Source organism: Macrobrachium nipponense, chromosome 1, assembly GCF_015104395.2.
Source record: "Macrobrachium nipponense isolate FS-2020 chromosome 1, ASM1510439v2, whole genome shotgun sequence".
Taxonomy (NCBI): Eukaryota; Metazoa; Arthropoda; class Malacostraca; order Decapoda; family Palaemonidae; genus Macrobrachium; species Macrobrachium nipponense.
In genome coordinates this window covers 180,394,445-180,408,002 of record NC_087200.1, presented here as the reverse complement: position 1 = coordinate 180,408,002, position 13,558 = coordinate 180,394,445, and the positions used below count along the sequence as shown (strand labels likewise).

At 35.4% G+C, this 13,558-nt stretch overlaps 1 long non-coding RNA gene across 1 annotated transcript; it reads right to left on the bottom strand.

The window, feature by feature from the left end:
- Positions 1 to 967: 967 nt before the first annotated feature.
- LOC135220316 (uncharacterized) lies at positions 968 to 3,393 on the bottom strand. Its single transcript, XR_010315654.1, has 3 exons — positions 3,319 to 3,393; positions 1,324 to 1,487; positions 968 to 1,174 (listed from the first exon to the last, which is right to left on the bottom strand). It is a non-coding gene; the product is annotated as an uncharacterized LOC135220316 (long non-coding RNA).
- Positions 3,394 to 13,558: the final 10,165 nt, after the last annotated feature.

Below are 13,558 nucleotides of genomic sequence, written 5' to 3'. Positions count from 1 at the left end.
TGGTGAATATGCAGCTTGCATATGCAACAAAACCTTTTTTTTTTCTTTCAAATAACTTTGTTTCTAGTATACTGTAAATGTTTGAATCCAATATAAAACGAATATCTCGAATCTCCTCATTTATCAGCTTGACATTTCATGCAAACCACACTGTAGTATCGTGGACACAAGTCTTGTTTCACTTTGTACAGGATCAGAATAAGGCTATGAAACCCTCAAAACATTGTATTTGTTATTTACAAGGGGTATAATGGCCTTTTCTGTAAAAATCTTTTTTCACCATATAGGCACTATCATATTAAAAGCGCCTCAGCGGCGTGGTTGGTATGGTATTAGCGTCCCACCTCGATGGTCGCGGGTTCGATTCTCGCCCATTCCATTGAGGAGTGAGAGATGTGTATTTCTGGTGATAGAAGTTAACTCTCGACGTGGTTCGGAAGTCACGTAAAGCCGTTGGTCCCGTTGCTGAATAACCACTGGTTCCAACAAACTATCATATTAAGTAATGCTGTGCCATTTGGATACATGAGTATACACAAGAATGGATGAAAAGGAGCAGCACATTACACACTTTAGATTAACAACAGCATGTGTTGAACTTCCCTCCAAACAACCAACTGAATGCAATGAGTAGGAATTGTGGGAAATATTTGGCGGGAAATACAAAAGTTACTGGGGAGCTGTGCCATTTGGCACAGGGATTCCTATCTAGGGATAATCTTTAAAAAAGGATTAGAACAACTCAACCGCCTCTCTCTCTCTCTCTCTCTAAAAAGCAGTGAAAACATATTTCGACAATTCATAATTGATGTTTATCACAACAGAATAAAATATCTATATACTTGAAGGGAAAATAAACCAGGTGAACTTTGTCTCCAACACAATATCATAATTAAGGACAGAACCACAATAAAAAAAAATCATAGGTATTGTAAAATCAATGTTTATTGAAAATCTTCACTTCTGCCACTTTTCATTTCTTCATTTTGCTAATTCAGTTTCTTACATTCTTTTAATTTCATCTCATTTTCTTCATTTCTCAAAAAAGAAAATGAAAAGGGGAATGTGTAGCAGTGTGCGGATAGTTCAGAAAGGTGAACTATCTTGGGCCCATTCGGAATTCAATCCTCAATGGTGACCGTGGTCGTAGAATGAGTGCTGGTTGTAGTATGGACTGAAAATAAACATTTAAAAAAAGGGTTAAAATAATTCGAAATTATGTAGTAATTAAGTGAATTACGACTTTCCATTCTTGTGGAATGATATTACATTTTATAACAGAAATAAGCTAATGCAACTTGGAAATTAATTTTTTCCTTTTACCTGTATCCGAAATCATATCCATGTGAACCGTACCCGTGCCCGTAACTAGGTGCAAAGTAGCCATGCCCGTATCCTTGTCCGTATCCATGACCATATGACCCGTATCCGAAACCGGGATGAGCGACAGCCACGTACACCAAGGCCAACATGGCAACAACGAGGACCTTTGAGAGATAATACATTTTGTAGTAATATTGATTTTTTACTTAACTTTGTATTTAGAAAACTGCAAATCATTGTATTTAATTTATGTATGTATATTACCAAGTTAGCAGAAAATCCGCTAGATTTAGCGGATTTGAACCTTTATTAGCGGATGTCAAAGTTCTGCTGCGGATAGCGGGAAATCTCGCCGATTTTAAAAGACTTTGGCGGATTTGCTGCGGATTGCGTGTGAACGTAAAAATTTAGTATATTTTTTCCCGAAATCCCCTAAAAATGAACAAAATGACTACACTTGGTGCATTTCTACATTAAATTCTCAACTCCTCACATATACGATAATTGTCAATAGGGATTATAAAATTTCAGCAGAGATTGAAAATAATATTCGCAAACGCTGCATATCATTTGCAGTCAAATTATGCAGTGAACTAAAACACAGACTTCCTGATAATTTTGAGGCTTTACCGGAAACTATCTCGTTTCTCTATACAAGATTGCTTGAATCAGGTACAAGATCCTATTACTGAAGTAGCAGAATTGTTCGATTATAGTAATGAAAATATTGGAAAAATTGAAAATCAGTGGAGAAACTTGTCAATAGTTCAGTGGTCCGAAAAGAATTCCACTGTAAAATTTTGGACTGAAGTTGGAACTTATCAAGACACATCTGGGTGTAATCATTTCCAAGAATTATTTGACTTGGCCACTATAAGCTGGTTCACTTAAGGTAGATTCTTGGACGAGCCAAAATGCCTAAGAGACGTTTGTTTGGAGGCCATTGATTGGCTGGTACCGGGAGGTAGGCAGCTCCCAGCCAATCAGCGTCCGCCGAACGAACGTCTCGCAGGCATAGGGCTCACCCAAGCTTAGACACAGACTAAGTTTAAAATCACTTAATGCAGTGTTGGCTATTAGGATTGGCTTGAAAAGAAGCTCACGGTATTATGGCCAATCATCATCAGCGTCACTCTCAAGTCAAGCAAGTTCATCGGCATCTACAACTATGGAAATATAAACAGCTGAAGAGGATGATGATGACTTTTTTTATTTTCACTTGATGCTAAGGAAGTTAGTCTAATCTATTGTTTCACGGGGAGGATGTGGTGCCAGGAGTTTAACAGCAATCAGAAAGGTAAGTAATGATCATCACGTAGTATAATATAGATTTATCCTTAGTCTATTTAGGGAGAAAGAAAATCGAGCGGATTTTGGGTCAAAATTGCGGAATTTGAAGGCTTCTCTAGCTGATTTCAGTTTGCCACATTTGGCATATATATATATATATTATATATATATATATATATATATATATATATATATAAAAAAAAATTAAAAAAATAGCTTATACATATATATACTATATGATAGTATATATACATATATAACATATATATATTATATATATATATATATATCTATTAATTATATAATATATATATATATATATTATATATATTTTAGAAATAGTTGTCTAGGTTGAATGAAAGCCTATAGGCTGGGTTTACAACAATGCATTGGGACATTATCTCAATTTCGTTTCCAAGTGTCTTTAGGACCGACAATAAGCTGATTTCCATAAAAGATTATCTGAATGAAGAAAAGCCAATGGGACATTTGGTAATTATACTTTCTAGCACAAAAAGACTAACAATTCAGCTAAAGATTTCTGTAGTTAATACAGCAAAACGCAAATGCAGATAAAATCAAGAATGGTTAAGCAAATACTTCTATATTTCAGCAAAATATGAGGAACTATATAATAATTAACCATTTTTAAAGATAAAATTCAATAATAAAACTATATTAATGATGATAGATCAGAATACTTACAATAGCTTTGACAACGAACATGATGACAGAGACTATGGATTGCGATTCTGTGAGACTTCTGAATGGTGGTCCTGGAGTCTGAGTCGCTTCTGCCATGTTTGTGTGCCCTAGTGCCGGTTATAATTATTCAGTAGGAAAAACAGTTGCTTCCTGGTTACCAATTACGTTTTTCTGAACCAGGAAGTAATTGAGAAAACGTGTTTTGTAATCCAAGTAACGTACTTTATTATAAGAGTTATGCGTCGCTTGTAATGATCAAAGCAATTACTTTTGAACTTCATTTAGAATTACCCAAACTGTATTGAACTATTGGCACCTGTTAGGGGGATTCACCGCTTGCCAGGACGAAAGCATTATGGTCACTTTCTGTATGGTTTTAGGCCTATCATGTGGGAAATCACCCAGGTTTCCCCCTGAGTGCTTTCCTATTCTCTAGGCCTATAGCAATCGCATAAATTCGTTTTAGAACTGTTTCTCAGCCCGCGTAGACTCAAGGGTAAAATGCGTCTAGGCAAAAAACCTAATTAATTATTGTGCGTTACTTTTCTTTATTTATTGATTCTGTTATTCTTTGTTGTTTATGATAACTTGATGTGATCGACATAAAACAAGCAGCAGCAATATTAAACAACCAACAAAACGAGGTCATTTCAGAGACGGAAGACATTAAAACCATTTATTGTCTGCAACTCTGTGACCAGGTAGATCTATACTGTAAAAACAAAACCTAGAGAGAGAGAGAGGGAGAGAGGTTAAAGAACAAAACTAAAACCTTGATCAACCTTAAACAAGGTTTGAGAGAGAGAGAGAGAAACCCAACATATCGATAAAATCTTTTCCCGACTGTGGTTGTAGACCGACATTTGGCTCTCAAATCAAGAAAAGGCATTTAATTAATTAAAATGTTTAATAAAATGTTGACGTGGATTTTTCCTTATATTTTAGTGTTGTGATTTCTAGTCAGACTTCTAATATCTTGAACTAAAAATAAGCTAAAATTGACATAGAGAGTGAAGATTCAGTTCAGTTTCCATGACTGTTTCGACAATAACCTGATAATGTATTTCATATTTGAAACAATTTTAGATTTTGAATCATTATATATATATATATTATATATATATATATATATATATATATATATATATATATATATATATATATACACACACACACACACCCACAAACACACACACACACAAGGGAGAGAGGCTTCACAAATGTTCCCCTAGCCTAGAGCTCAAAATGTCAAACAAAGAGATCCCTTTGGATCTCAAGTCTAAAGGCCTGTCCACACTAGGAATATTGTTTGCAAACAATGTTCTAGTGAGGACAGGCCTTGGCCTTATAGGTCTGGCCAAGACCTCTTCCAAAAGACAGTCAATATTTACATTGACTTGCTATTCCGAGGACTTTATTCGTCATATACTACACGCATATTAATGTGTATATACATACGTGTATGTGTGTGTGCGCATAATTACATATAGACAGATAGATAAACGTATATCGATAAAAAATACTTATTTCTCCCAAGACTAATTCGTCGGTTGGTCTAGAATCCAGCGTTTGGCAAACTTCCTTTATTGCGACCCACAGCCAGAACCACATTTTGCATTGCGACCCATTATTATACCCAGATTCCAATTGTAGTAATAAATCAAAGATAAACTCTGTTCACGTTCACTAAGTTCATTTATTTAGCATCGACAATTTATTTGTATATTTCTTATATTCCGCAAATATTCGTACATTCGTATGAATGTAAAGATACTATTTTTAGAAAAATGAATTTAACGGAAATTCCGACGGAAAGGTAAAGTTTCTGTCCTTCTCTAACTGAGTTCACGTCGAAAATCCCAGTTCACACAAGTAAGTAGTTGCAAAGGGAAATAAATAATATAATAGCCTTTTCACTCAGTGGTGGAATTTCTACTTTGTTCTTAATTCAAAATGAGCACAAATCTAATTTCTCAAAATCATTCTTCTTAAGCGTGAAGGAACAACCGAGACGTAGCGATTCAACTCCCTCTTCAGGTATCAAGTTTAACTCAATTGATTCAGGACTTTGGAAAGCTAATGGATTCCGCTTATCCAAAGGCCTTTCTTCAATGGTACAAATCTGTATAGTACTTATCGACGCTTCGAGACAGGAAAGTGAGATGTGACGAAACCTCTAGTCTTAATCCTCTTGATATGTACCTTGTCATTATTGACAACGTTCTCAGTAGTGTGTCGTGACACTGTTGGGACCATCTCTTTTGAGCAGCGGTTCCCAATTACTTTTGGTCATTACCCACTTGTTCCAAAATCCTGGCTAGCAGCAAGCTCGTTACCCCCACACCATATCTATTATTTTGTACATGATTAATGTAAAGCAAACTCTTTTAGTTGGTTGAACCTTCCTTTATATTCAATTATTGAAACAAATATATCAAGAAATACTATTACTTCTGTTGAAAATAAAATAAATAAAACTTGCATACATATAATAAGGTTGAAAATAAGTGGAGAGAATATATAATTGAAATAATGTTCATCAGGGTGAAAAATGACAAATACATCAATAAAGACTTCTGCTGTTACCAATTTTATTAACGGGTGTGAGGTAAATTAACTAAATATTGATAAAATACTTGATATAACGTTTCTAACATCTATTTAATGTAGCTGATGTTTTATATCAATTGAAATTAGGTTTTAAACTTTTTATGTTCTATAATTTTTAAATCTTTTATATTTATTTTATGATCGTTTTTTACACTGCTGAATAATGGAACACCGTGTAAAATATCTAAAACAAACCCCATATTTACCTTTTTGGTTAAAAATAGCAATGGATTCTTTGTATAATAATGCGTCCGTCTTCCTCTGACCTCGGACCTGATATGAAAAGAAAAAAAAAGTTACATGCGGCAGCCCTCCCCCTTACTCTGCCAATCTCCACCCTCCTCTGACAACTAATTGCCGGCGAGAGATACTGGACGTTCGCTAAGATTTAAATTTTTTTATCTTCTTTTAATAATAATACATATGTGTACATATATACTATATATATACATACACACACACACACACACATATATATATATATATATATATATATATATATATATATATATATATATATTACAGCACCTGTCAAAATGAAAACTGTCATTAACCCCCATCAAATGCGAAATTACCCCCGGTGAGGTAATTTACCCCTATTTGGGAACCGCTGCTTTTGAGTGTTCCTTGCCATAGCCTCCATTATATTCAATGTGATGGAATATATAGCCGCTTTTTCCTTGAAGTTTCACACTCAAGTAATTAAGAACGACAAAATAGGGAGACACAAAATTCAAAAGCATGAAAACATATCTCCGCCTACCTGGGGTGGACCGTCATCTGTTGACGAACAAGACAGGTAAGGTAACCTCCATAGAAACACACACATACACACACACATATATATATATATATATATATATATATATATATATATATATATATATATATATATATATATATATATATATAGATATATATATATATATATATATATATATATATATATATATATATATAGATATATATATAATATATATACAAATATATATATATATATATTATATATTATATATATATATATATATTTATATAATAATATATATATATATATACTATATATATAAATATATATATATATACGAGTTTGCCGTAATGTCTAAAAGTGCGGAAAGTAAGTCTGAGTGAAATGAAAAAAAAAGTGGTAAAGCCTGAGAAGGAAAGGAAAGTTCTGCTACATAAAATTAGCAAAGACTGAGAAAAATGATAAAAATTATGTTATGTAAAAATAATGTTGATAACTACCCATTTAATTATAGAACAAAATTGATAAATGGTTAAACAATTCAAGAAGTGTGTGTTTGTCGATTGCCAGGGTTGTATATGTAAAATTGATTCTAAAAAATAATGTTACGTTCTGATGGGTAAAGAAAGCCTGCCTCGTCATGGGAGAAATCGATAAGACTAGGGACGATTTCTGAGTGCTGCGCAGTAACAGAGTTGTTGACATTCTGCACCGCACTTTGTACCCACTTACGTTTTTTCTTCTTTTTTGTCGCAACCCATTTGTTTATCTGGCGACTCACTGAAGGGTCTGGACCCTCGGTTTGAAAAACGCTGGTTTACTCAAGAACATTTTGGTCTTAAAGGCCAATATTGGTCCTTACACGTAACTGTGGCTTGGATGTGAAAGGGAGCGAAAGGTTGCTGCGCAGTGGCGAAGCTAGTAGTCTGTCAGTCAGTAGGCGGGGCACAGCTGAATCTGGGGGTCCACTAGGCCTTGGAGGAATAATGAGATTATTCTTTCAAGCACTAGGCGAGTGGAGAGAGCCTATACAACTGGGGGGTTTGATGGGGGTGGGGGAGCTGCAAGACCACCAAGAAAATTTTGAAATGTGCTGAACCCAGCGGTCGATATTCAGGCATTATACAGATATCTGTGATTCTGTTATATTGTACAAAGTAAAACAGAGATGTCCCGAAATCAGGTACTTTATAATTATACGTACTTACAGAATAGGAATTACAGATACGAAACTGAAAAACATAAAGTGAGCTATGCAAAACACATTAACTCCTGTGCGTTGAGAAATTGTAAAACATAGCCATAGAAATACAAGAACAAAAATATAGACTTTCTATAAGTCTATTATGTAATAGGTACTCTTGATCAAAAATTAAGTGGATGAACGAAATTATATTATATAATATATATATATATATATATATATATATATATATATATATATATATATATAGAAAGTAACAAAATTTGAAAAAATTGCCTGCTATATATTATACGTGATGAAACACCATGACTCAGCTTAACAATACTCTCCTGTTACTGCGATTTTCTGCAGCAAACCTATCTACAAATTCCTCTAAATCTAGTCTTTCAACTCTCATACTTTCAATTGATAACACGGCAAGATTACTTAATCTGTCATTGCCCATTGCATTTCTGAGAGTAAGTCTTAATTAATTTCAGAGCAAAGAAGCTTCTCTCTGCTGAAGCTAATGACACAGGTAACACTACAGAAATTTTGGCTAGTCTACAGAGTTCAGGAAATGCCTCCTCATATGGATTAAGAATTTTCAATAAGTCTAACAATGTTTTAGGCCTTTCAGTGTCACTTACGTCCTTGTATCGTCTTTCTAACATGCGTTTTGCAGAGTACAGCTCACGTTTGAGATCTTGAGTGTTAGCATTGTAGACATGAATAAGTCCACACGTTTTCTCGAAAGATAAGAATTCTGTACTTTGTGGGTTAAGTGACTGTAATGCTTTCGTAAGTGTTCAGGTTTCATTACTGAACCGCCTTTTCATTTCTGACAACATATGGTCTACAATAGGGTAAAATAAAGTGAATTCGTGCTGAATCCTTAACACTAAGGTCAAAGTGCATGTGTGTTTCCTGACTGTTTTCCAGTAGAATTAACAACAACAAACTCCTGCAATTTTGTAGAAATTCTACGTTTCTTTGACGGTCTACACTCTGAAGTATCAAAACCATGAGCTGTTGAACTCTTCTCCACCTCACCCCACAAAGTATCAAAAGATGAATCTGAACACATCTCTTCAAGCTGTACTGTTACAATTTCAATTAATTCTACAGGTTAGCTGACTGTAGCAAATTTGATGATGAATTTATCTTACCAAGAATATATGTCATGTCAACGAATCTCATAACGAAATGAGCATTTATTTGGCATATCAGTCCTCTTACATAAATGGCCCTATTTGCATTGAAGTCATCTGCCAAATCTTCCAGAAAACGTACCACAGCGGACAACCTATTCGGGTTACTTTGCAAGCATCATACCTGCACGCCCATCTGGTATCTGAAAGTCGCTTTATTCCTCTTGTTTGTTTGTTTGTTTGTTTGCTCATTGGGATACAGTTCCTTTTGTACATTTATCCACTATGCATGGACATAAGGCCCACTAATGAATACATAACGTTTTTCCAACAATGAGAAAAATTGTGAAGCGTCAGGTAAAGATTTGATGACATCGACAATAACGCCTCGGTGGCGTGGTCGGTATGGTGTTGGCGTGCCACCTCGTTGCCCGCGAGTTCGATTCTTTGACGTACCACTGAGGGGTGAGAGATGTGTATTTCTGGTGACAGAAGTTCACTCCCGACGTGGTTCGGAAGTCACGTAAAGCCGTTGGTCCCGTTGCTGAATAACCACTGGTTCCATGTAACGTAAAAACACCATACAAACAAGACATCAACAAGAACTAGATTTAGATGATGGGCATGACAGTGTTAATAGAAAGCAAATAGTGCCTCTTGTTGTAATTGTGCTGCAACTCCTTTGTGTCTGTCACTCATAACTGAGGCACCATCATAACCTTGACCAACTAAATTGGCCTTGAAATCAATTTCATGTCTTTTCAGGACATTAAGTATTTCATGAGTTAGCGCATTTGCATCAAGTTGAAAAGCAGCTTTAAAGTCTAAGAAAGTCTCGTAGTGGTTTTCTTTATAATAGTATCTGATAACGAGGGACAATTGTTCTGTTTTAGGTACATCCTTAGTTTCATCAACTATTATGGTGAAAAATTTGGCTTCCTTCACTTCAATTACAATTTCTGTCCTACTCATCTCAGCTAAAATACAAATTATTACATTTTGTATCTCTGGGCATGTGTACTTGGCATTTTTGGTCCACCCTCTAACCGATCTTTTACAATTGGATCATGACTGGCAACTAATTTTTATGGCAACTAATTTAAAAATTTGCCTGACAATGCCTGGGTTGTCGGTCTCTTCTCCTTTTCTATGCCCTCTCTGAGCCAGTTTCTGTGTACAAGTCACCAAAACTACTTGCTCTAATCACTTTATGAAGTGACGACCTTCTTTCATTTTGTATTGACCCCATGCAACCAATGGATCACCAAAATACGCTGCGTGAATATGCTTTGCTAGCCCTCCCTTTCCACTTGCATGTTTTCAACCTCTGTACCCTGTAATGATGAATGATTTTCCAACATTCACATTAGGTAGTGGAAAATGTCGACAAGCAAAACAAAAAATACTGTCAATACTCTAAAAATATTCAAGCCATGGAAATGTAGCATACCATTCTGGCGAAAGGAGCGGTGTTTGCTGTCATAATAGTTTGGGGGTATTTTTCAAGTCTAGGTTGTGCTGGACCCGACGATGGCTTAACCAATAAATCCATTGGCACTGCCGGTGACGAACATGCCTCTGACACATTATGGGATACTATACTGGTGTTTTCCTTGTATTTCTCATTTTCACTTGTGTCACCTTCCACGAAAGTGGTTGGATTATTGGCGCACACTATACTATCAGATACAGATTCCTCTGAACTTCCAGAACCAACGTTTTCTACTTCCCTCTTTTTAGGACCCTTCATCTCATCTCCCACCTTCAACTTGAAATAATCCTTTATGGATGATTTTTTTGAAGCCATTTCAAACTTTGTAAAAACTGCAGCAGCCAGCAACTCACTCCAACCTGTGCCAGATAAATAAATAAATAAAAAAAAGGAGGACCTGTCAACACCGCACTCCATGTACAGGTTATGCCTAGACGAATACTGAGCAGCCTACAGTCTTCCTGTTTTCCCACAAGGCTTGGCTATAGGCTAGCTTGCCTTGGGCCAGTGTTGTGAACAAGGTGAATACCCTTAAGAATTACTATGCACGACTCACATACCTCCCGCAGGCTACTACACTAATATACTAAAACATGTGTTTGGTGAACATATTTCCCACATTAACAGATAGTATTAATATCATAAAATAATAAAATAAAACATATTCAGTATTTGATTAATGAAACCGCACCCTAATATATCAACAGCTGATACACAATGTAAACAACTGCCGAATGCTCTACCATTCAGACAACTGACAATGTCTTAAAGAGTGAAGAAACCAGACTAAATCACACAATATCAGATAAAAACACACTAGTTTTTAACTTCCATTACCTGAAGATAATGGAGGATAGCTGGGTGAGTTTGTTGTGCTGGAGATACAATACGCAATGAGTCGGTAACTCAGTGACTGTGTGGTATGGTTATGCATGAAGTGTACAACCACAGGACGCATAAAAACTAAAAAGAGATGGAATGGTAGAAAATGGATAGGGGTAACTGGTCTACTTTGGTTACAAAAGGGGTGTGAAGTTGGTTTAAGTGTTATTAATTAAATGGTCATGCATTTAAGAGACATATGATGTTGATTCCAAATTCCAAGCTGAGGAAAAACATTTATTATAATTGAAAGTATTTTCAGTGGGTGGGCACAGGATTCTCGTGTCTGGGCACGTACCGCCCATGCCCACGTTTAGCTACGCCACTGCTGCTGTGGAATTCAATGCACAGCAGGCCAATCCGTGGGGAAGATATCAATGACCAAAAACTTCCCAGAAACTACCTATTGATCTTTGGTTTCGTATAAAGAATATTTCCCAGAAAAGCTTTGAGGACGGTTCCTGACCTTCATTTGGACAAACCATTCCTCATCGAAATTCAGGACTCGTCTATTGGTATGAAACAAAAGCTTGCATGTTATCTCCTGTTTTGTTTGAAGGCTTGCCGAAGAATGGCTTCTGTGGCTCTCAGAATACTGTAAATAACGACTAAATGACTTAATAATGTTTTGTGGTACGAAATAAGTTTGGTATGACCTTTAAAGTAGGTTCTTGCCCACGAAACACCTGTCGGACTATGTGTATTCACTGCTTTGACGCTTAGACAAACAGACAATTTTCGCTATCACAATAGATCACTGATCTCTTGCCCTGCAGAGCGAGACCAGATTTTCTGAACAGCAGTAATATGCAGTAAATGTCTCGTTGTGAAACAAATCCTCGCTGAGGATGTGTGATTAGAACCACAACAGCTCAAGCGAAGATGCAGTATGTGAGGAATGGAATCAGACAAGGAGATCCATAAACAATCTTCCTTGTACTTCTTATTTATTAACATTTCTATCAATTTATCTATTTAAGTGTTAATTTATTTGTCTTTATTTCCTAATAATCGATTTCTTATTTATGTATTTCCTGTTACCTTGTGTTCTTGGGCACGAAAACCATATTCTTTAGAAGCTTGATTTCCTAGTAGTCAGTGGCCCTTGTAGGGCTCTTCCATAGGTAGTATATAAGAATAATCAAATAAATAACATAAGCTGGAATGCTAAGGCTTGTCCAAGTTCTTTCATAGACCTATATCTTCCAAGCTGCTGATATATATATATATATATATATATATATATATATATATATATATATTATATATATATATATATGTGTATACATATATATATATATGTAATATTATATATATATATATATATATATAAATATATATCAGCAGATGAACTCTGTACTACATGTGGAACAGGCCTACAGGAGCCACTGACTAGAAATTTGAGCTTCTGAAGAATATGGCGTTCCTATGAGAGAGCACAAGGTAACAGGAAATACATAAATTAGAGACCAGTTATTAGAAAATAAATAAAAATAAATCAACACATTAATAGATAAATATATAAAAATGTCGATAAATAAAAAGAATGACAAGATTGTTTATGGGTAGTAATGTACTGCACCTTCAGTAAGGTATGAAGTTTGCACACATTACTTGGCTAATTACCGTTAAGTTTCTCTAGATTACAATCTAGAGAAAGTTAACAGACAGACCGCCAACATCAAAGCATTTACTATATTCAGCAGATTTGCAAGACGACAGGTGAAAAGTTTTATATGAAGAGCATTAAGCATTAACACTTTGTAAGAATTAGGCCTTCAAAAGACGGCATTCTAAGCGAAGTTTAAAACTGCCAGATTAGAGCAAGTCGCTGACTCGCTGTAGTGATCACAAGCAACAGTCTCGAGTAGGTGCCCCCCGAAGTGACCGATCATTCTAATCAGAAAGAATAGCAACTTAAACTCGACTTGAACTTCTCTCTCTCATGAAAACCACGTTCTAAAACAGATTGTGACCATAAATATTTAGTAAGAAATAATCTTCAATCATCTAAATTTGTCTTTGATAATTAAGGATGAACAGACAAGTCTGAGAGGCTATAAGTCTCAGACTTGTCTGTTCATCCTTTCCTTCTTGAAGCCTTCATTGTGACAAATCAGCTTCTTGGATGCAAATTCTAAACTCAAAGGATAAAGAAAAAAATAACACCAAACCAA